The sequence below is a fragment of the Tinamus guttatus genome, unplaced genomic scaffold, assembly GCF_059628265.1.
Source record: "Tinamus guttatus ecotype Peru unplaced genomic scaffold, ASM5962826v1 Tinamus_guttatus_pri_ptg000050l, whole genome shotgun sequence".
Classification (NCBI taxonomy): Eukaryota; Metazoa; Chordata; class Aves; order Tinamiformes; family Tinamidae; genus Tinamus; species Tinamus guttatus.
In genome coordinates, this window is record NW_028288584.1 from 139,709 (window position 1) to 163,355 (window position 23,647).

Genomic DNA, 23,647 nt, shown 5'->3' on the forward strand with positions numbered 1-23,647 from the left:
ATCATTTTAAAGGGGACAAGAAGCATGAATATGTGACCACTTTTTTCTTCTAGGTTTCAATTTCCAGTGAGCCTAAGTACAGCAGAGCAGTAAATTACGCAGTGATGAAAATTATCTGTCAGTAATTGCAAAACATCCAGGTCTGAGTATGCTCCACTTTCAGCTAGTTCTACCTTCATTCAAGGACTTCTGGAGTCTGCAAAACACTGAAGAAGATGCAGAACTACTGCCATAGAGTATTTATGCACTCAGTGAGTCTCATAATTATGGATATTTTATCTAATTTTATGCTGTCCTCACTTTTAACAAGGTAGAGATTGTCACTTTTAGGTGAAGTTCGTAAGGTTTTTTTGTTCCTTTAGGCTCTCAGCAGGCTTTGAAAGACACTGCAATTCATGTACCATTCACCCCATTTCCATCTCAAAAGCTGCAGGGACTGGAATCATCATTGCTGGCAATGACATGAGAGACTTTGAAAAAGTCCCGCAGAAATTAGTAAATCCAAGAGGAATTTCTACAATACGAGTGAGTTTGCACATATTTATTTTGCAAACAACAAAAACAGAAACAAACTAAAACAATTCAAGAACTCCCTGATTCACTTAAAGTGTGCTATGGAACAACGGAGCTCCAGGCCAGCACCAACAGTCAACATGGACACTTCCAAGGTGCAGAAGAGGCACCAAGTGACAAAGAGGTAGAGAATGATCTTTCTTCTCTCCCTTCTGTTTTGCAACTTGCAGTTTGCATATAAATTATTAGATATTTACAGGTTGTGTATGGAAATGAACAGTAAGCATGCATTAAAATCCTAATATTGATACCTTTTGACATACACCAAATTTGGGACTCCTGATGGCTATTGATCCTACATGTAGAAAAATGTGGTCAGCTAAACTGTGAGAATATCTATGACTATTTATAATATTCTGTGACTAATAAAATCATCTCTGTAACTAATTTCTATGAGCACCGTTCACACAAACTGCATTTCATCCAAAGGTAAATTTGGCTGTGTGTCATAGTGCCTTTTAGGCTGCTTTGTGCGGAAATGGCATTAGCCTAATAAAGCCAATTACATTTGAAACAAAACTTTTCTACTGATGTCACCGTGACCAGTGTAAAGGGCATGCATCACACTTGATGAATTACTGCAGGCGTTGACAGCTTTTGCACAGGTGGCCCTTAACTGCCAAGAGTTACTTGACCCAAAGCTTATTATTTATCGGCCATAAGTGTCCAGCTAGACAGTCATTATATCAAGTATGAAATAATGTAATTCCCCTTTTTATGTGCAGAAAAGTTGGAAGCTGAACCACCTGTCACCATGGCTACAGCTGCCTGTTCATGGGCCGAGATGCTGACCCCAAGAAAGAGAGTCTCAGCCCCCTAACCCCGAGGCAGCAGCTGATGGAGAGGCACTGCTGAGCTGGGATATACGTGGAGCTTGTCACCTCTCTGATACCAGAGGCTGGATGGAGATCCAGAGGCAGACATAGATAGGAGTAGACAGATTTCTGCACACATAATGGCTAAAAAAGCATTTTTCTCTCTTTCTTTCTTTTTTATTTTCTTAGAGGTTTAAGCAGGCTGCAACTGAAACTCAGAGGGATAGAGTCAAAGCAGGCACTAATACCTCACCTTAACCTGTGCCTGTTGTGAAGAGTCAGGTTTCTCATCCACAGCCCTATCAACAAGATCTCGTCAGACTTGAAAATGATGCACATCCAAAAATGTGCCACATTCCAGCGTAGAGAATTTTCCGGATTATACAGGTTTCTGATTAAGTTGTATTACATTTACATTTTCTCAGCTTATTTTTTTCTAAGAAATAAAATTGTTCATACAACAGATAATATTTGCATGCATCTAAAACAAACAAAGAAAATACTTGAAGTTCTTTTTAAAACTTATTAAACTTCTGGCATTTTCTCCAGGTCAGAGATCCTCTGCAAATACCTCTCTGTCTAGTCGTGCTCTGCCTTTCAGAGGCAAGATCTAAAATCAATGTCATTCCTGGGATAATTGCTCAGCAAACAGGATGTACATAATCCATTTTCATTATTAATACTTCAGTTAGGAATCAGGTACTGTATTTTGCTCCTTATAATGAGCAGTTTTACAATGGATGTGTAGGGGCTGCAGTACATAACATCACTGACAGCTGCAGTGTTTCTGTTGTGCAGCAGAGCTGGATTAAATATAAGTACATTTCTCTGGGCAGTAGCAGGTTGTAGAGAGAGAAATTTGCCATATATACTTACTTACTAGCACAAGCCTCATTTTCCCTGTTAATTCTTACCAAGGACATATTTGTTGGCATTTTATCTATCAGTGTAGCTATGTTCTTGCTGTTACATGACATCTCAGCTGCAGAAGGTAAATGGTCTGTGAGATCTACTGTGGTGAAGGCTTTTGTGCCTCTCTGGATCCCACTAATCCAGCAATATCTTTTCTTATACTTTAATACACCTCTGGTGAAGAGTTTCGGTTATTCATTTCACCCCCTTGTTTGTCTACACTATAGCGGAGGCAAATTTTAATTTCTATAGTAGCTGTAAATTGTGTGATTCATAGAATCATGATTTTCTTTGATGCTATACCCTGCAAAGAGCAAATGGAAATGGAGACGTCATTAAAATAAATCCCTCCACCTGCTGCCTAGTTCACATTCGGGTTTTGATGCATTGGTGGAAAATATTTTCCTGTTTCAAACAAAGATTAATTCATAATTGCCACAATCCTCATGAGGATGCTTTTGCAGCTGATTAGAAACTGTCTTGAGAACTGGCTTTTAAATGAAGATTTAAAGCTGCAGACCTGCCATGAGCCATCCTGCCCACATGCTGCTGGATGCTGCTGGATCCTGTGGTAGCATTGGTGCCTGTTTAAGCCATGAGAGCGGCAGCGCATGCTGACACTTCTGCATGTGCCTTTTGAAAGGAGCAGGATGGGGTGCCACCTCGCACAAATGATTGTTATTATTTGTGTGGTTTTGAACAGCAGTCCGGGAGGATGCACACTGAGCAGGCGTGATGACTCTTCCACCCAGAGGGGTCCTCCAGGAACAGGAGCGTGTCTGACCAAGCACAGGATGCTGCAAAGGCAATGCCAAGTGCACCTCGGGAAATAATTGGGCTCTGAGGATTTTCAAACGGCCGTTTTTCACAGGTAAGGAACTTTGAACTGCCATTGGAGAAGTGAAATGAGAGGAAAAAACAGAAAATACAGTCAGCCACGTCTAGGAGTGGAGGATCTCCTCAGAATGAAGGGATTCATCTTTCCATCTTCCTCTTCAAGGGTTGCTGCCATTTCTGGAGGAGGTTTGTTGCCTCTCAGGACCCCAAGGCATGTTCTAGCAAAGATTCTAATGATCCTACGTGTGAGCATCTGAATACACGAAGGTGTGAAGGTGGGACTTGAGGCTGAGAGAAGAAGATTTTCTCCCATAGTTTGGATACAAGGTTTCATGTGATACTGACGTGTTTCCCTGGGGCATATACAGCTAATCTCCCTATCTCCATCTTCAGAAATGGACAGAAGGCTGTGCAAAAAATAGAAGCATATTTCGAACTTTATGGACCTCTGTTTCCTTAAGATCTGGCTAAGTGCCATGCTGCTCAGGATGAAAAGAGAAACTACATACCATGAGATTATTGCTCCCTAAGTGTAGGACGAATGCCAGGGAGAAGCCAAGAGGGGAAGAGGAGCAGACCCTGTTCAAAAGACATCTCTTGCAGAGCAGAGAGATGCAGTCTCTGCTACACCCGGCCTTGTGTGCCAGGCCACACATTGGCAGCATGTCTTTAACCTGGGAGGGAGATTGTGTAGCGCAAAATCAGATTTATCCAGCAAAAGGCTCTTTCCCTCATCACTGTGCAGTTTCCACCAACTTTATCTCTATATCCAGTTTTATCTCAGTACTGCTGATACCTTTACAGTCCGGTGTGAAGCTGAGGGCACCCAAATGCACTAACATGTTGTGCAGCGCTAACCATCATTTTGTAACATTTTGCAGGTGACACTCGTCACCAAAGCAGCCGTGATGACATCCCCCATCCCCGTGGCCATACAAGAGCATGCCATCAAGAAAGGTAGCTTTTGGTCTGGCACCCATCACGACTAAACAACGAGGTGCAGCCTTGCTAAGAGGTTTTAATCATAAATTGGCTGTTTCTGAAATTCCTCCATCTCGTCTTTATCATCGTTTGTTAATAAACTCTTTGCTGGTTGCTGAAAACAGATGATGTGCAGAGAACACACATGTCCAGGTGCCTTCACGAATCCTTGATGCATCCCTAGGAAAGCTGCTGCAACGCCTGCCCTCTCACTACTCAGCATCTACATTGTCTATTTACACTGCATAGGAGGGACAGGCTGTGTTTGCAGTGAGCAGCATGGCAGAGCCCCATCCTTGGCTGGGATTTGCAGTGACAGAGCGCTCCTGCTGCAGAAAAAGCTTGGATTTTACCTTTATTGTGGAGCCAGGCTGAAAAATGCCTGCCCTCACTCAGGCTAGGATTCAAAGGTGACAAATTCAAGGGTGATGGATAGATATGTCTACCCTTTGCTACATAAGCAAGGAAATTAGCAAGCTTTAAGCAGACTGGTCTGCAGAGTCTGGAACAGGCTCTGCTATTGACAGACACTAATGTTTGTGCTAGCAGGAAGGGAGAAAAAAAAGCAAATAGCAACAAAAGCTGAGGAACAAAGAACAGTAACGCCTGGGAAAGTCTCCTCTTGTAAATAAGGAAATCCCAACCACAGCGCCACATCAGCTAAAGATTTCCAAAGAGCAGAAGGACTGATTTTAAACTACTCAGTGTGCCCAGTTGGGGCCAGGTTTTCAATTTAGCTCATCTCCCACGGAGGCAGCTAAACAAGAGCCGGATTTTTAAAACCACTTAGTATCCAGCTGTTCCCATTGCAACTCTTCCGGGCAGATTTTAAGTAGAGCTCAGCACTGCCTGGCAGGCTCTGCTCATCCAAAGAGGTTCCTGGACCCCTGCTTTCCGTGACTACCTATTGGAAGCAGATGAAGACCTCATTTCTTTTTCTGTGCTCCTTTCCCGAGCCCCAACAGGGTTGGGACGGTCTTGACTACCAAATACCTTTTGAGCATTTATATAGGGTTGAGAGATGCAACGCATAGACAGTTTCACAGTTCTGTCAATTTTCTGTGCTCTCCTGAATGGCAAGAGCCAGCAGTATGCTTTGACCTGTCAATTACACTGACTCATGTCAAATTATGTCATCTTCCAAATGTCTGAGGAGACTGGGTTTGGAGATCTCAACCTATTTTCACAGGCAGATGGAGCCGAGAGTTTCTTCCTCCTTAAATCTGCAGCAAAGCTGAAAAATCAGAAGACGCCGCGCATCAGGGAAGGCAACATGACAAATAATGTAAAAGGTTACCTAGAAGTCTGCTGATTTGCATGATCATCCCATTCAAGGAAACCATAGTCTTTCTTCATCATCAGAACTTCAGCTCCCTGTGCTCCTTAATCTAGGAGAAGCCACTGGTGACTCCAAAAACACAGAGAGCTGCAGCTCTAAATTTAAAATGGTTTTTTTTTGTCAAACAAGAAACTCCCTTGAACTGTAGAAGGTTTGGATTTTCAGTTTCTTTTAAAAAAATCTAAAGTCGATGCTGTTCATTCCCCTTCTGGAGAGACACGTGTCTCCCTGCTTGAAGCTTCATCCTCTGTCACTCCCCAAGGCCCTGTTCCCTCAAGTCCCTTGCTGTGTGACCACGTGAGATATTAGCAACTTGGGAACTGCTATTCCTGCTTATGCATGCAAAGAACATAATTGCTAAGTGCATCGTCTGTTGTGAATTACACATCCACAAGCAGCACAGATTGTGGTAGTCCTCATATGGGCATGCAGAGCCTTGTTTTCTTCTTCCCCATTTTTGAGGGGAGTAGTAGGTCTTCTTCACTGTGCTAGATGTTACCAAAAGGTGGACACTCCCCAAACAGTTTAAACTCCAGTTACAGCTGGAAAGACTAGGTTGGGAGATGGGATTTCTTTAACTCTTCCAAATGCATTCCAGGAGTGCAATTGTGAGAAGCGACTTAGCTAAAATTACATCTAGAATTCTGCAGCAGATGTGAGAACCTTGTAATATCAAGTGCAGATCCAGGACCCAGCATTACAAAACCATTTTGGGGTCAGTGGTCCAGCCATGCAAGTGCTATGTTACGTAAGCATGAGGCAGTCAAGGAACACACAGTGAACTCTGCTCTGCAAGATAGAAAGCAGCTCTGTAATAATAAGCGGACAAGGGTCTTCAGAATCTCAGAAGATAATACGGACCTTCAGGGAGGCCTCTCTGCAACATGACTGACTGGTTCCTGAGCTCTGCTTTGCCTACACCACTGACAACAGCGGGATTTCAGGGGACCTTCAATAGAATAAGGACTTTTCTGCACATGAGCTTTCAGCTTGTGCTTTGTATGTTCATTCAATGTGCTTCCATCCCCTAAGTGTTCTGTTGTGGCATGAAATGTGACTCCTGACCAGAGCTGTGGCCACTAGAGGGCATTTGAAGGACACAGGATCAAGGGACAGACGCTAGGGGAAGCCAGCCTGTGTACGTGACCCACTGAATGAAACCAGAGCGTACATGCAAGCATTTTTATCCCCTTACTTTCCTCATTTGGTCTTTCTGCAGTTGCCCCCGGAGGCAGTTGGTGGTTTGTAGAGGTCGTGTTCATTCTTCCCATGTCATTCCTGGAAAGACTGCTGGAAATGAGCAGCATCTTAGGTGGAGCAGTGCAACTGAACAGACCAATGATTAACAATATTTCCTATGACTGCACATTTAAAAATACCTATGCATAGAAATATCAGACAGAGTTTAACTCTCCAGCCTTTGTTAGCTGTCTGTTATTAGGCTTATGACACACACATTTTCTTGTTGTGGTTGCCACACCAATCTTGTGTGCTGCTCCTTGAGCTGCTCTTTTGGGTTGCAGCAAGCCAAGCTTCCCAGGCAGCAGAGGTTCTGTCTGCAGGTATTCAGTCTTCAGGTCTCAACAGCCCCTCTGGAGTCAGTGCCAGGATTATTTTCTTCCTGCAAGTAGGGACAAGAAATGTTTCTCGAGCATATAGCAGCAGAGTTGTAGATAGCAGCTGAGGAACTTGTCTGCAAGACTCAGTAGGCTCAGTAGGCTCTGCTGAGTCCGTCCAATAGCTTTTTAGACATTGAGTTACCTGCCTCCATTTACTGATCAAGGCCTAGCAAACCAAAAGCTATTATATTCTTACCTTAGAAAAAAAGAGAAAACAAAACAAAATATAACATAACAAAACATGTATCAAGAAGGCATGAGTAGATATTCCACTTGAAGGAAAATATATTATATATTACTCCTCTATCAAGCAAACACTTATCCCTGGGCCTCAGAGAGCAACCCAGAATGACACTTTTCTGTTTCTGGTATTTGGGGATTTGAGAGGCGTGAATGAATGAGGGGGGAACAATGGTTTTTCTCAGTTTCTCTGTTTTTTCCTTTTCTTCTTCTTAAATTATCATGAGGACATAGTCCTCATTAATGTAATATAAGTTGCAAAGTTGCACTTCAGATCAATCAGCCATAGATTTGGGCATGAGGCACTGCTTGGAAGAAAGGATGAATTAACCAAGCAATATCCTAGAGTGAACAGCAGGCACTTGAGTCACATGGTTAAAATTCCCTAAGGCTGCTGGTTTTAGGGTAGTTTCGTCATTTTTGGCTAACAAGCTGATGCATGGGAGAGGAGACTAGTGTAATCATAAGTCTTTTTGTAAGATCTTTGATATTTTCCTTGGATGACCTTGGACACTCCTCTCTGAAAAATGATGTTGCTTGAGGCAGCGGTTCATGCTCTTTAGGTCGGGCGCCAGGAGACCTTGTTCATGGTGAGCTTCACAAATCCAGTTTTAGTAGTAGTCAAGGATGGATCCTAAGGTGAGCTAAAATCACATGTGGAAGTGTTAAGATATAATGTCATTATGGATATATCTACCTTCTTATGACAGAGATGTGACTGGGGCACAAGGTGGCCATTCCCCAGTGAAGACAGCATGAAAAGATCAGTTTACCACATCAAAGAGGAAAAACTCACTGCAGTACTGCAGGCCTGCAAAAAAACTTTAAAGGCGTTTGTGTTTGTTAAATATCTAGTCTCTTACAGTTAGATGTATTAACTGCCTAGAGATATTAAAATATTTTCTATGCATCTTTTTTTTTTTTTGACATAGGACTTGGAGGCACATCCCAACTTCATCACTTTCCTGTTCACTCCTGTCTGAATCCTGCCTCCTGCACTTGCATTTGGAGTGGGCAAGAAATTCAATCCAGGCAACCCTACGCCTCTCAGAATAAGACCTAATTACATAAAATACCATTTCTGGCTGGACGCTGAGATGAGGTCTCAATAACCCTGTGGCCATGCAGCCTTTTCACTAAACTCTCATTTTTTTAAAAAAGATTGTAATCACTATTAGGTAATCTACAGCTAGAATAGTTTCCTGAGAGCACCCTTTTCTTTCACGTCATTCAGAGAAACAAATAATATCTAATAATGTGACCCAAGCAGATTTGTGGTGTAGCAGGCTGCAGCAAGTATTTGTCTTCTGTCAAACACCTTCTGTTACACTCTGCAAACACAAGCTGCTGGAGTGACCTCAGCACTTCTTTTGCTTTTATTCAAAGTTGTTGCAGTGTGTATGATTAAGTTTTTTCCATCGTCTCAGCAATAAATACCTACACAGTGGACACCAGTAAATCTGCCGCTCAAGCAGCAAGAACAGCATCACGCTGAGGCAATAAATGACTCCTTCACATTGTACTTTTTGTACAAGGAGGCGTTTTTCCAGTGCTTCACCCCAGAATACCATCTGCTGGAGTTACTTTATAATGGTGATATCCGGCACAGGTAGGCAACAGATCTGTACATGACACAGTGTCATGTACAGTGAAGCAGGAAGATAAAGACGAAAAGACATGATTAATCTTAAATTTTGAATCACTTCGTGATTCTATTGCTTTCCTGCAAAGTTTATGTTTTAATGCAAGTGGCTTTTCAGATATTCTTCATAGACTTATTCAGAAGTACCTGGATATTTAAGCAGCATTTTATTCCTTTCTGCTTTCTAAATGAGAAACCAAAGTATTTTGCTGCACTTTGTGCTGCTAAGCCATCATTAAGCAATGCCAGCTGAAGTAAACTGTTTGCTAACAACCTAGAAACTATGTCCAGGTAAGGTATATTAAAGTTATTAATAAAAGAATTTGCTGAAATATGTCATTTGCAAACTGAAGAAAAGGCTGCTTTCACAGGATAAATCGCTCATTACAAATTCTTTGGCTCTGAAGTGTGCTATGAAGATGAACATAATCCTTAAATGCCTTTCTCTGTTTGCCCAAATAGTAATATTATTCTGATTTACAAAGGTGGCAGAAAGATGGGGTTAGGAACAGTCTTGTTCTGCCCTTATTTTGCCAGTAGCCTCCCAGGTAGATGTGACCTATCAGTGATCTTGTTTGTTTGTCTGTTTTTGTCCTATAAAAAATAGATTTTCAATACTTGTTTACTACTCAGGAATAAGCATAAAACACCTGCAGAGAGTTAAAAAGAAAAACAAAAATGCAAAAAGCAAAAGCTGCAATCTGAATGGCCCAGAGGTTTATGCCCTTGAGAGTTTGATTCCAGCCTTTACCTCAGGGCATAACTCAGCCTGAGGGAAGCAGCATCCACAGGTTTTCCTCCTTCAGAGAAAGCCAGTTTCCTCTGTGTAACAAGGCTGCATAAATAATATTCTTACTTGCTGTCATAGGAGAAGGAGGAGGAAACAACAGGGGGTAGGAGGGTCCCGAGAGGCAAGAGGGGATGGACAAGAGATGGGAGCCTCAGAATAACAAAACGAGAGAAACAAGAGTTTGGTCATTTCTGCAGAAAATACAACACAAACAGCTGTGCTTTTTTAATCCCAGCATTGTGCAAACAAACCTAATTCTCAACAGATTATTTCCTCCTGCTGCTTTTCTCTGCAGCTGACACTCTGTCAATATCTCTTACCCTAATTCAGAGTCTGCATCATTTTAATGATGCTTCGGCACACAGGGTGTCAAGGGGAGAGTGTTGGGAGCTTCACTTTTTGATAACTGCACTGAGGCTGCACCAGTGGGAATAACAGATCTTCAAAAAGCAATGACCTGGCTGCCCCTAATTAAGATTTTTAGTACATTTTGTCAAGAAACATTACAAAACCACAAGATAACCCCATCACACAGGGCACAAAGACGGAGGGATGCTGGGAAGCGCAGATGATTCCCTTTGGCTGCCTCCAAAGCTTCTTGCAATAACAGTGCTGTGCTGGAATGAGGAAGGATGCAGGAGCCTCGGGATCTGGCCATAACATAGGATTTGGGAAGCTATTTCTGCCAGCCTGATTTATGAATTATTTGCAGAAGGATTCTCTAGGACATCTATTTCACGTCCTCAAGTATCCAGCACTGGGAATACCACTCAATTGTGCTTCCATTGTAGAAGTGGAGCGAAAAAAAAAAAAATGTGTGCAAATTTCTGCATTTCTGCAGCTGCAGAAGGCTAGGGAGTCCAAAAACCCTATCAATGAATCAGTCTTAGATGATTGTATTCAGGATGTTACGTGTCTGTTCCTTCTATCCTTGTGCCATGAAACAGGGAAGTAGAGAGGCTCCTCCAGGCGGAAACACTTGCAAGAAGATAATTTTTAACCTGAGGGCTGAAGCAATAGAAAATTACAGTGTTTTACATAACTGCAACTCTTTAGTACATCATTCATTAGCAGAAATACGACCGTGCTTGGCTCCTGCGGCTAAAGAGCCAACCCAGAGCCAAGCAGGGATCGTTGGCCAGGCCTCACATGGAGAAAAGGCTGGTTTTCTCTGAGATGTAGTTCACCAGCGGAGGGCTGGAGCAGCCAGACCTCAGGCACAGAGCTTGTTCAGCACTGAGCATTCTTTTCTGAAATAGCATAAGCTATTCCCACTTCTATGACCCTTTTTACTTAGCCTTTCCCAGGCCCAAAGAGCAAAAACAGCCTAAGTAGAGACATCAGGATCTGACTCACGGATTTTACTTTCTCTCCCAGCAACCCAGCAACAGAAGACAGCAGGTTTTTTTCTTCTCAAAGAATTTGCAAAAGGGTTGCAAAGCACAAAATCCATAAAAGGTGACTTTTCTGCACCCCTCACTTCCTGGATACAGCAGATCTGTCACCTTTCCCCGATCAATTGATCAGCTTCATGAAAAAAAAAAAAGAACTCTCAGTCTCTCTGCTAAAGTTCGCTAGGTATTCACCATATAAGCCTAACTGCAGGGTCTTGGGTTTTCACTGCATCCTTCTTAAGGGGGTGTGGGTGTGTGCCTGGCACATACATCTTCCTGTGCTTAATTTTTCAATCCAAATTTTTTCTATGGACCATAGCTGGCATTTACCTCCACTGCTGTAGCATTTTCAGCCTCAGTTGCTTGCTTGCTCAGGGCACAGCACTGAATTTTCACTGTAAGACACGGGACGCGGCAGCCTACAGAATTACAGAGCAGAATAGCTTAAGACATAAACTGTCCCACCAAGCAACATTCACTCATGAGAAGGACGTATCACACTCACCTGGAATCCCTGTAGCCAGCATCAGCCCCACTTACTGCAGGATTGCAGTCCGTCCTGCCCATCGTGAAGGTAAGGTCCTTGCTTGGGGGTGTGCTCCATGCAGAGCATGCAGCTCTTCTCACCTTGGTTAACCCTGGCAATGCCCACTGCAATGTGTTCTTCTATAAACTCATCCTATAAAGTCATCTCCTATATAAACTCATATCCTATAAACCCACCCTAGAGGCAGACCTTTGACTCCAGTTCCTAAAACAACGTGGATTGGAGAGATCTATACTGATTTTTTTTAAAAAACCTCTCTTGATCTGTTTTTGGCAAACAGCTGCAAAACTTCCATATTAGGCAACATCTTAGTGAGCAGAGAACAGATGCAGGACATAAACACACTTTTTCTCAGACACACTAGGATAGTGTAGTAGTCCCATGCCTCCCTGAGCATCTGCATTTTATGTTATACTGTGACATAATCCACCTAAAATTTCTAATTCTCAACTGTCATTTAAGTACTTGTGGTAAGGTTTTGACCAGACATTGAAAATCTGGTTGTTAAAGATACTCCCAAACCTGTTCAAGGCAAAACAAACAGAAGTACTTCTAGGGCAGAGAGAATCGTGGTAGCCTGCAGGTGCCACAAGCATGCATAATTCTCACCTCAAGAAAACATAAAGATGATCATGACAGATTTATTTTCTTAAAAAGAGAAGGAGGCTTGGTCAGAGCATGCTGGTTTAAGGGAAAAGGACTGAAACAGATGCTGCAAAACGCTTCTATTTGGTGTCTTACAGCTCAGGTCTTCTGTCATCCTCCTTTTCGCAGATTAAGGTCAAGACTCCTGTTTCAGTTGCCACTGAAGTTTTCATCCAGTGTGGATGAAAGAGGCTGTGGTTGACAATGACTTTTTCATTGCTCATTGGTTGGGGAATACTCTGGGAAAGGACATCAAAAGTTTAAGTGAGGGAAATGGTCTTTGCCAGAGTGGCTTCAGCTGCTGGAAGCCCTGCACCTTCCCCATGATGGAACAGAGCAATAGCAGGACTGCTCTCCTCTCTGACTTCTTCCCTTGGTGCCACTATGTTGGGGTCACCACTCTGCAGCTCTTGTCAAGCCTTCTCAGGCATGTTCACTTGTCACACTGATATCTTTCCACCTGAGGGTCCCTTTGCAGGGGAAGCTTTGTGAGAGTGATTATTTGAGAACTTGTCCTAAAAGAGCTATTTATGGCTCTAGTTGGGAGGAAGGCACCAGCTGCTCATTCCTCCCCCATCCCACCAGTGATGGAGGCTTCACATGCAATGCTCCAGCACTCAATTCCCAAAGCACCATCTTGCATCTCACAAGGTGAGCATCTAAATCAAACCTGTGCTCTGAACCACCCTCAGGAAAAAAAGCTTTCCCATTGTAACCTAGTCTCCTGACTTAGATGTGTGTGAGATCATACAGCATGAATACCATACACAGATGAAGCATACTCCACCTATGAACCTGTGCTTTGGCCAGCTTTGAGAACTTCGGGAAGCTGTGGAAGCAGCAGCTCATAGGAATGACATTCCCAGGTCCAGGTTTTAGAATTGAGGGACACTCAGTTTCTTTCTGAATTGGAATAATCTTCAAAGCACCAAATACATTTATTTGCAAATGAAAACACAGGATGGCTACTGGTATGCAGTCATGTAAAGGGTATACATAGGGGGAAAAGTAGAATAGGGGAAGAAAGAAGATTTGTTGTGCTTAACTGAAAGAAATAACCCATCTCTCAAGTAGGTCACCTGGGCGATGGCCTGATGCTCTAATCATGTGGCGTTGCTGAGATCTTGTCTATCTATGCTATATTCTTCAATGTAACAATTTAAGTGAAAATCCCATCATGATTTCATTCATAGGTCTCCTTAAACTTTGACGTTTACTTTCTTTCCCTGGTCTAGGAGATTAGCAGCATGCTGACAGACGTCAGCAACTTACCATCGTATTGGGTCTTTTGAGTCTTTCCTAACGATCGTGCCTCTAATAAAAATTATCACAATACCAAACCAAAGCCTTAACAGGGCCCCTCTTTGTGCAAGCCACTGCAGCAGTAAAAGTGAGGGCATGTGGGCCCCGTCCTGAGGAGCAAAGAGGCTGGGACTTTATCTTAGCAGGGACCGAATGTCAGCTCCTGCCTCTGCAGATCCGCAGCTCTCCTACCACCATGAGTGGCCTCCAACACACTCTGGGGTGGCTCCATACACAGAATAGTCCTGGGCTCCATCCCTTATTTTATGATATTTCCACGAAATGTGACATAGGCAGTGATGTTTGTTTTAAAATCCTGATGAATACGTGTGCTTGTTATCTATCTTCCTTTTCAACCTGAGGAAATATGCATGAGGAAATATTCTCTTATCTGTTCTTTTTGATGCTTGAAGGAAAGCTTGTATGAAAGCACATAATCAGGGACTTTGAGATTTTGAGGAACTTAAAATACCCCAAAGAGCACAATAAAAAACACAATGAAAACCTCAAATTAATTTTTCTGCACCCTCAGTAAACAGTTGAAGTTTTACACTGCTATTTTTACAGCCACAATGTTTTTTAGATGGAGGGCCTGAAAAATCAGGTAAAACCAGCTAAAAGAAGTAATAACCTTTTTTTTGTGCTTCACATTTGAATTAATCACTGACACTTTTTCATTCTCTGAGAAGTGTTCAACATGGAAGCATGCCCTCTGGGGATGCAAATGACCCATTTTCGACAACCATAAACAAATGAATTGCACAGATGTAATTAAGAGCAGAAGAGACAAACCTCTGCGCAGAACAGTGATTTACACTTGAGTTCACTTCCCTGAAAACAGTGTGTTATCTGATTGTCAAGCTGGTCCTTCAGTGCAAAACACATGGTGCTGGATTACCAGGTCTACAGAACAGAGAAGATGAGGTAATAACTTCGGAGTCAACCTTTTTCAAGGTGGAACTGGCTTTACCTTTAATTCTTCCAGTGGTGAGCGGACATGCAGCAGTCCTGTGCAGGAACTGGGGCAACTTCTGCACAGAGACATGCATGCAGAAGAGCAGATCATACTTCTTGAGTATAAAGTGGTATCTAGCTTCATGGCAGCTTGACTTTTCCAAATGTTGCACAAACTAATAAAAGATATTCTTTACTTTGATGCATCTGCTCTTGCAATACAGAAGTAATACCAAAAGACAATCTGAGATGTTAGAAAGTTGCATGTAGGATGTGGAGGTCATTCCAAACTTCTGATCATACCCAACCTTGTTACAGCTAATGTCAAGAACTCAGTCATTACTATGGTTCCCAAGTTTGAATCAAATCAGAGCTATGATCAAACAAGATTTCTTGCAGCTCAGGAAGTTTGCTAAATCCCTTCAGAGAAGCAGACTCGTTAAGTCTCTTACTTCTCCACCTACTGAGCTCAGCTTCTCTTTCAGTCAAGATCTGTCTTGGAATGGACATATTTTTGTATAATAGTTATTTTTATGTATTTCTCACCTAGTGGGAAAGTCAGGCAACTCCAAAAGGTATTTTAGGAAGTTAACGTGATTTCAACAGGTTTCAAGAAACAGAAAAAAAATCATGAAAGAATTTAAAAGGAAATGTGAAGAATTTTTGGCCTTTCTTACCATTAATAAACATTCAGAATGTCTTAACAACCAGCAGATGTCTCTGCAACCACCTCATTAGCTTCACATATGAGTCACAAAAAAAAAAAAAAGCAGTAGGGAAGATTTTAATACGCAGGCATTTCTCTCAGTAATGTGCTTCTATAAATGTCAGACTTGTATAGAAAAGTCCAAAGGAGCTTTGAAGGACTGACAACATTACAACAGCAGATATTTTTACCATATTTTAGGATGTTTGCGTGTATAAAAACTTTTCATTTTCCCTTTTCCTTAATTTCCATGAATCTTATTTTGCTCCCTCTCTCTGTTTTCACTAAGTCAGTAGCAAAATTTGTATATATGTTTTATAACTATTCTATGAAAATTCTGCAGGTGATACCTGTGACATGTGATATATGGCGCTGCCACAGGAAAACTAGCTACTGTTGTTATAGCCCTTCATCTTAATTATGAAAATTTTTAATTTAAATGTAGAGCTGAGCATACAAAATGCAGTATTAGACCATCTGTTAGTTTTCCATCTGGGCTCATTTGCAAAATACATTTTGTTTTCCTCTCTGCACACTATTTATAATCTTTCTTGGAAAACAAATATGACTAATCTGTGGCTCGCTGAAGATAGCTATCTGCATGCAGCTTTTAATAGAAGTGGCTATACGATTCAGAGTAGTAACAAAATGCATTTATTTTGTTTTGCATGCAGGTGTAAAAGCTCACATGGTTCTATTCACACACACGAAAAAGTATTCCATGCTGTTTTTAACTCACAAAACTAAAAATCCTCAAGATGTCCAAGGTCAAGGGAAGAGTATGAATGTCCAGACAAACAGCATTTTGCAGCCCATGTCTAGCAATCCTTGCAGTGATTTGAAGTGGCTTTGTTATTCTGGCTTGCTCAGTCTGAGACATCTCCAGAGACCTCATTTCACAAAGTGAGTGCCTAGGTCATGATTAAGTCTCTTGGGCTGGATATCCCAAAATTTATACAATCACCAGTCGTTTGATCCAAATCTATATCACCCAGACTGGCAGAGGTAGCAGAGGTGTAACCCCTTCTCAAAGCAGCCCTTGTGATCCATTATGAACAGCACCAGTCAAAGCTGAGGGCATCTCAGCACCCCATGATCCACCTGGCACCATAACAGTGCTCTAAGTAGGGGAACATGCATTGCTAAGGGCCAGAAAATGGAAGAAAAACATGTATTTTCAGGCTTGGTGGCCTGAGGCTGAAGAGTGAATCTAAAATGCTGAAAGTCTTACAAAAGCATGGATCATGAGCTGTGATTTTGAAATCCTCTCATAACCCTGTGCTGGCAGGTAGGCATGCTCCCAGGCCTTGGTTTTCCAGCTGGATTTATGTGTTGCACATTCAGGGCATGGCCATGGCCTGCTGTGAGGTTGAAGCAGCTTCCAGCCCTTTTCCAGTGCCTCTTTCCCTGCCTCATACCTCCCATTTACTCTTTTGCACCTTCATGCAAGGTGTCAAGAAATACCTTCTCAGTTTCTCCTTGCTAGCACAGTCTTTGGCCAAACTCTAGAAGTTTTCAAAACTTGGAAAATGTGGGTTTCACAATCTGAAGGGCAGCAGCATCAGTAATATTTCGCTCTTCCCCTTTTCTTCTCCCCACCATTGGACTGAAAAATGCCTTCAAACTTTTTGTTTGGTTTTACATGTTCACCGAATGGAGAGGCCGATTTCTCTTGTCTAGCCGAAGTGCAGTGTTATGAACACCTCCTCTGCAGCAGCATGCTGTTGTCTATTCTTTGTGAACAAAGCTAGAGCTTTAGTGTCCTAAGAACACAGAAAAAAGGTTTAGGGTAGCTGGATAGGCCCCTCACACTCTACCTCCAGAGTTTCATCAGATCTCATTGCTCTTGCCTGGGCAAAAGTACCATCCCCAGCTGTTAACTGTGAATTGGACTTGGACATATAGATCCTTCCATATGCAAGATAGTATAGCCTCCGCAAGGCCTGGAAGCTGCATACAGCAAGGCAGTTTTTATTTTATGCTAATATTAATAAAATAACACCCCAACACACCAGCTGTTCTCTTAATTCCTCCCTATGAAAGACATACAAGATGCCTTATCTCAGAGTAGCTATGTTCACAATGAAACAGAAAATCGGAACAGATGCAGGAGATAGAAAAGAGAGATAACACACTGTGTTTAAATGCCTATAATGCAAATATTTCTAGATTTTTACTAGCAATTTGATTAGCTTTCCTTCCCCCTGCATGCTACCTCCATTTCAGATCTTTCAATACCATATGGCAACTGTAGAGCACGTTTTGAAAACACTCCCTCAAAATGTGTTCAGATTTAGGGCAGGGTAGTGTCTCTGAGCCTGTGAACCTCAGGATGCAAAGGCATCTTGCTTCACCAACGAGAATGAGCAGGACTCAGAGATGGACCCCGCGTTTTAGGATACTGTGTCTTCCATCGAAGGGCTAAAAGGACACTTTTCCCAATGGGAAAGCTTTGGTTCCTGTTAGCCAGGTATATCTTCTGGGTTTGTAATTGGCAATTGGAGCTTCTGGATACTCCAGACCTTTGTAAAGCATGTTGCTCTTACTCAGAAAACTGTGGCATCAGACACCTGCAAATGAATTATTGGTCAAATAGTTTGTTCAAAGGTCTGCCCGAAGGCTAAAATCCTCTATTATGGTTAATATCATGAAAATGGTTAAAAAAACAGGTTTTTTGCAGAATTGATTCTGGAAATTTATTCATGCCAAAGGTTCTTAACATTAAAGGTATTTAAAACACTTCTAAAACTGCACTGCTTTGATTGTTTGTTTGTTTGTTTTAAAGACAGCAGATTTGTTGAGTTCTTTTTCCTTTTATCTAACAAACTTAAAAGAAAACCTCCCCAGGCAACAAAGAGGCAATCACTCTTCCATTAACAAAAACTTCTGATTTATTTTTTATTGTGGCAGGTTTCATTTTAATTCATTTTTCCATATGTCTATTTCACACAATTTACTACTCCATTTTTTATTATTATTATTATTTTCAGTCATTTGCTTGCTTATAAATAAATATTTGTTAAGGTGAAGTGAATCAGCAGCCCATTATTAAATTTTACACAGCCCAAAATACCGGTCTCTCAGTTTCTGGGGTGTGTGCGTATTCAACAATTCCTGACTAGAGAATTAAAGACTTTTTTTTAAAGGCCACATATGTTTCATGTGATTTTCCTTGAAAATGAAGGCCAGAGATATCTGACAGAAATTTAAAAAAAAACACCACTGAGTTGTGTGTCCCTGCAATTAACCACAGAGATGACGACCTGAAAGCTTTAGCTTCAGACTGTGAAGGAGAGCTGAGAGGTCGCTCTGCCTACACCCTTGGTTATTAAATGTATCCCTCACTACTCATTATCCCTGGATACCACTTCTTCATGAGCATCAGAAACGGTGAAAATCTCCACATAGCACAGCTTGGAGTCGCATTGCAGTTTTCCCTCTTAAAGATCATGAAAATTATCAGGAATGACTTGACTTTGCCTGGAGAAGGGCGTAGTAAAACTAAGCTGGATCATCTTCAGACTGATGAGACGTTTGGCCTGTGATTCGCACTTGATTCACACTCATATCCAGAGTACTCCTTCAACAGACGTGGCAAACTAGGTATGTATACACATATATGAACACATGCATATACATGCATGTGGATAAACAGACAACAAAAACATGAATATGTGTGTGTGTGTGTGTGCATTAGTGCAAAGAAAAGGTGACATTTCTGTTTGTGTAAATATTGCACCAGCCTCCGATCAGGTGCAAATTTTCTACAGCTATATTTCCAGTGAGTCCTGTTGCAAGTTGCATAATAATTAAAGCTGATATTCAGTCATACTTCTGTTTCATTTGCTCTTTGTTTGGCTCCTGCCATACATGTGAGTCCTTTGCTCTTAAAGACGCATAATTTCACTTTTTAGTTAACAGCTTTCCTCAAGGCAGAGCAAGAATAGTGCTATCTTTCAGCATGCCCATCTTTACCTTTCGTTTTTCTGCCTCAGGTTCTCAAATTGCATGAATCTCACTGCCATCTGGAGATGCAGTATTTTTATTTCTGTCTGTCATTCTACCTTTGAATTTCATTAGAGAGCTTCATCACAGGTTTTAACTTATAAGGGGGAAGGCATCTTAGTGTTTCTCCTCTGTAGCAATTAGGTGGAGAAACAAAATCCATCCCTGGTGTGTTAGGAGATTGTCTCAGATTGAACCAAGAAAATTAGTCCAAATTAAGGCTCCTGCTTGGTGAATGTGCACTGCTTTTAATGTCAGTGGATGGTGAGACCATGCACTTGTGTCTAATGGGGAGTTTTTTGACTCCGTAGTTGGTACTTCTGTGAAGTTACGTATTCTTGTTCAAAGAATTGTTCAAAGAATTCATGCACTTACACTTGGATAAGGGTGCAGTACTAAACCGCAGAATAGAGGTTATCATGATAAAAACATTCTGCTTTTGACCTGGTGCAAAGGATTATGACCAAGGTTAAATAAATTGTGCTCCTCACTATTTTCTTAGCAGTTGCTTGAATTCAAAGCAAGAAAAAGCAGTAAGAACTTTTTGCTCTTGAAATAATATCAAGACCAAGATTTTGGGTTAAATTTACGTGAACCATTTTATGGCTAGCTTGCACTTGTAGAGGAGAGAATAGCATACTGGCAGGTCTCTGAAACACATCATGCCTTCCCCTACCACAACCACTTGCTATTTAATGTCCCAACCATTAGCTCAGGGATTTTAACATCTGTGGTGTTCCACATGTAGTGCACAAACTTCCATCAAATTGTGGATGTTGAGGTACCAGCTACACAAGGGACATTTTTTTCAGCCCATTCCCACTGGTTCAGTTTCACCAGCATTCAACCTTAATATTCATCCCGCTCCCCTGCCTCCTCACATGACCTACTTGCGGTCAGTTATCAGGCAGAAAAATCCATGTCAATGGGGATTCAATGAGACTAACTGTTAGCTTCCAATTACTAGTTGTTCAAGGTTTATCGAGCGTTGTGTCTTTAATTAGGGAACTAAGATGTAAACTGCAGTGTCCTTTACAAAGTCAGTCCTGTGGGAATCATTTCAAGAGCCAGTTGCTGTTGCTGTATTGTAATTGGGAACCCAAACGGATCCACATATGAATTGTAAATGAAGGTGCACAGTAGTAGCAGGAGTTTATACGTGGAACGTTAGAGTTCTTAATGACCCCATTAAAAGGAATAAGGTCATTTGTTATTTAAAGGATCATGAGATACTGCATTTTGTAAGGATACAAAGCATGAACAAGGTTAAGGAATACAAAGGCAGGACAGGAAGTTTTTTCCTGTTGTCCCTCTGAAAACACTGCCAACAGAGTTAATGTTTTGAAAAAAAAAAAAATCTTACATTTTTTGTTGACATGGTGTCTTGGAATCCTAGCTGGTGACTTACCTATAAAGAACACCCAAAGTTAGAAAGCATCTAAGTGTTTTACATCCCTGAATTTCACACAGGGCAGAGCTGGTTAAGTGAGCCAGTGGGATCCATGCTTAGAGTGAGGGACCTGAAGCACATGAGATGTTCTACGTGAAGAACCAATGGGACAAACTCAGTTTTCAACAGTAGATTTTCTTAATACTGGGAGTTCAATTCTGTAAGCCATGATGTGACAGTGAGTAGAACAGGATTTACTGGTCAGTGAAGAAGACAGGTAAATACAGCTTACAAGTTCCCTTGCAGACTGCATCTCACAAGAGTGTTTTCAATGGCCCGGTTTGAAAATAAAGGTGTAAGGCCTACACCTGAGTTTCCCCACATCTCAGCTGACCACCTATATCGTTGCTATTGAGCACCTACATTGCTGTTCTGGAAACCTGACGCTCAGAACCAATATTTAATCCTGAGGGAAAGAAGGAACATCAGTTAGTTTCCTGGGGTCCCAACACCACTTTCCACACGCTATTAGTCACATTTAAGGCATAGCTCTGGGTTAGCCTTACAACTGAAGCCTTGAAGCCTCCTTCAAACCAGAACCATGTGGCAGGGGCACTCTCCCAAGAGAGCATGTTTTTACCTCAGAAGCTGAAATGAATATCACTTTGCAAGAGCTCAGCCCGGGCAAGATGTTTCTTCAGGAAAAAATTTATAAGCATAAGTACCTAGGCACAGGTAAGGAACAAACAGGTCTGATTTCTTTGCATGTATCTTATCAGCAAGAAATAAGGATGGTATCTGCTCTTCACAGAAGTGAAGGTGTTTTAGCAGAGAATACAAACAACTGAATATCTTGTGATTAGGGCAACATAATACATATATAAAAACAAAAGAACATCTTGATCTGTGCAATCAATTAGCCAGCCAAGAACATCAAGGACTAACCAGAGCTCTGCGTCCCAGGCAAAACAGTCCACAGATGTATTTATAAATTTGTTTAGGTTCTGGAGGCATTTTCTACCAATGCTGGGTCTTTTAAAATACCAGAAAATTGCCAGAAAAGAGTGCCTGACGGTTAAAATTTTTCACGGGCTTCTTGGCAATAGCAGGGTGAGTTCCTCCACAAGGAAAAGTAGAGCATATAAACATGTGAAATCCACTTTCAGGAGAAACAGGAGCCTGAGTCTCCAAAGTTCCCTTGTCAATTACTCAGGTTATTACTCACGTCCAGGCTGCCTGTCCCCATGAGAGCAGGGCCAGCCAGCAGCGACCACTGCTGCACATGGATCTCTCCATGGAAGATGGAGAGATCTCCGTGGAGCCTGGGTCTCCAGCTGCCAATCTTCCAAGGAAATCAGGATGCAGGTACCACATGTAGAGATAGCATTTTGCCTGTATTCAAGATTTACTGTACTCTTCGGCTAGAAAAATTCAATGAAATACCTTTATACCTTTTTTTTTTTCTTTTCAGAAGTCATGTGATAATTTTCAGGAAAGTTTTCCCTTCCACAGAATTGTGTTTAACAACATTGGCATTACCAAATAGTAAAGCAACTTCTGAGCTCACACAGCAAGGTGAGAAAAAACTGTGCAAGCAAAATCTGAAAGCTACAGGACTTTCAAGTTAAACATACACTATACCTTGCCATTGGAGCAGTGTCTGATGAACTGTTACTTTTTTCTGACTTACTTTAAAAAGAGATTCCATAAAACAAGGAAGGAAGAATGATTTTTTAGTAGCTTCTTTCCTATGTCTCAGCATCAGTCTCTCCACATAACCAGTTCTTCTAGAACTTCTTTCTCCCCTGTGCCCAGTATGGACCTTAGATTCCCTCTGCACCCCTGGGAGCCCTCCTTTGCTCCCTGTATTAGTTAAGATAACATGATTCTGGGCTTTATATGGCATGATGACAACAGGCAGGCCAAAGGGATATCTAATGATCTTCACTTTTTATCTGCTCTAAGTGGTGAAACTGAGTTGAATGCATCTCTTCCAGACAACTTTCAATTTCCAAGAAGAATTCTCTGCTATTTATGAAAAATCTATCCCTATGAAAATTAGCTGAATGCATTCTCAAGGTACATCAGAGCAGTGTGGCTGAAAAATGTGGTAATTTAAGCACTTTCCTTCAGAGGCCTTGCTAATCACATTCATTTCACTTCTTACTGAGTAAAATATCTCAGGCAGCTTATTAGTCTATTTCAAAGCACTGTATTATGAAAGTGGACAGTCTTTAATATCTTTGTGCAGTAACCAACGTAAGGAGTATATTTATTGATTTAGATAATGCTTTTTATCAGTCAGGAACCAATTACTGTGTTAATTCAAGTGTGCCAGTGAGCAATACTACAACTGCAGTAGAAAGGTGATAGTCACTAGCAGTGTTTTGGTGACCAAGGCAGATGAGATCAGCACGATGGTGTTAACTGTTATGCCACTCAGCTCCATATGCATTTTCATATATAGACAGTACCTAAGGTTGGTTGCTAATTTCATTAAGTAGCTCACAAACTTATCTGGTACAGGAGGGGCAACTTGCTTTTAGTTTTGATTGTTTATGCCAAAGAGTTTGCTGTTTTTGCTAACTGACAAGACACTCTCCCAATCTGCTCTTCTTCCACGGAAGAAAGCTTGGAAGTAAAGTAATTAATTCCTAATAATCCTTTACAGGCCCTACCTAGCAAAGAAGTATCTGGAATAACTCAATTATCAAGGAAGATATTGCTTGCAAAAGAATGTGCTGTCTGTATCATTAGATTTTGTTTTTCTTTTTGGAGTAATTAATTTCTTTATGTCATTTCCCACTTCCTGCTTGCCCACACAGTTGCAGCTCTGTGAAGGACAAGTTGTATAACCCAGACATCTCTCTCTTTATATAAATACAGCTGCCTCCCAGCCACTCTGCTGCTCTGTGTTTGCTCCCTTAGCTGTAGTAATAAAACTCCTGACCTGACC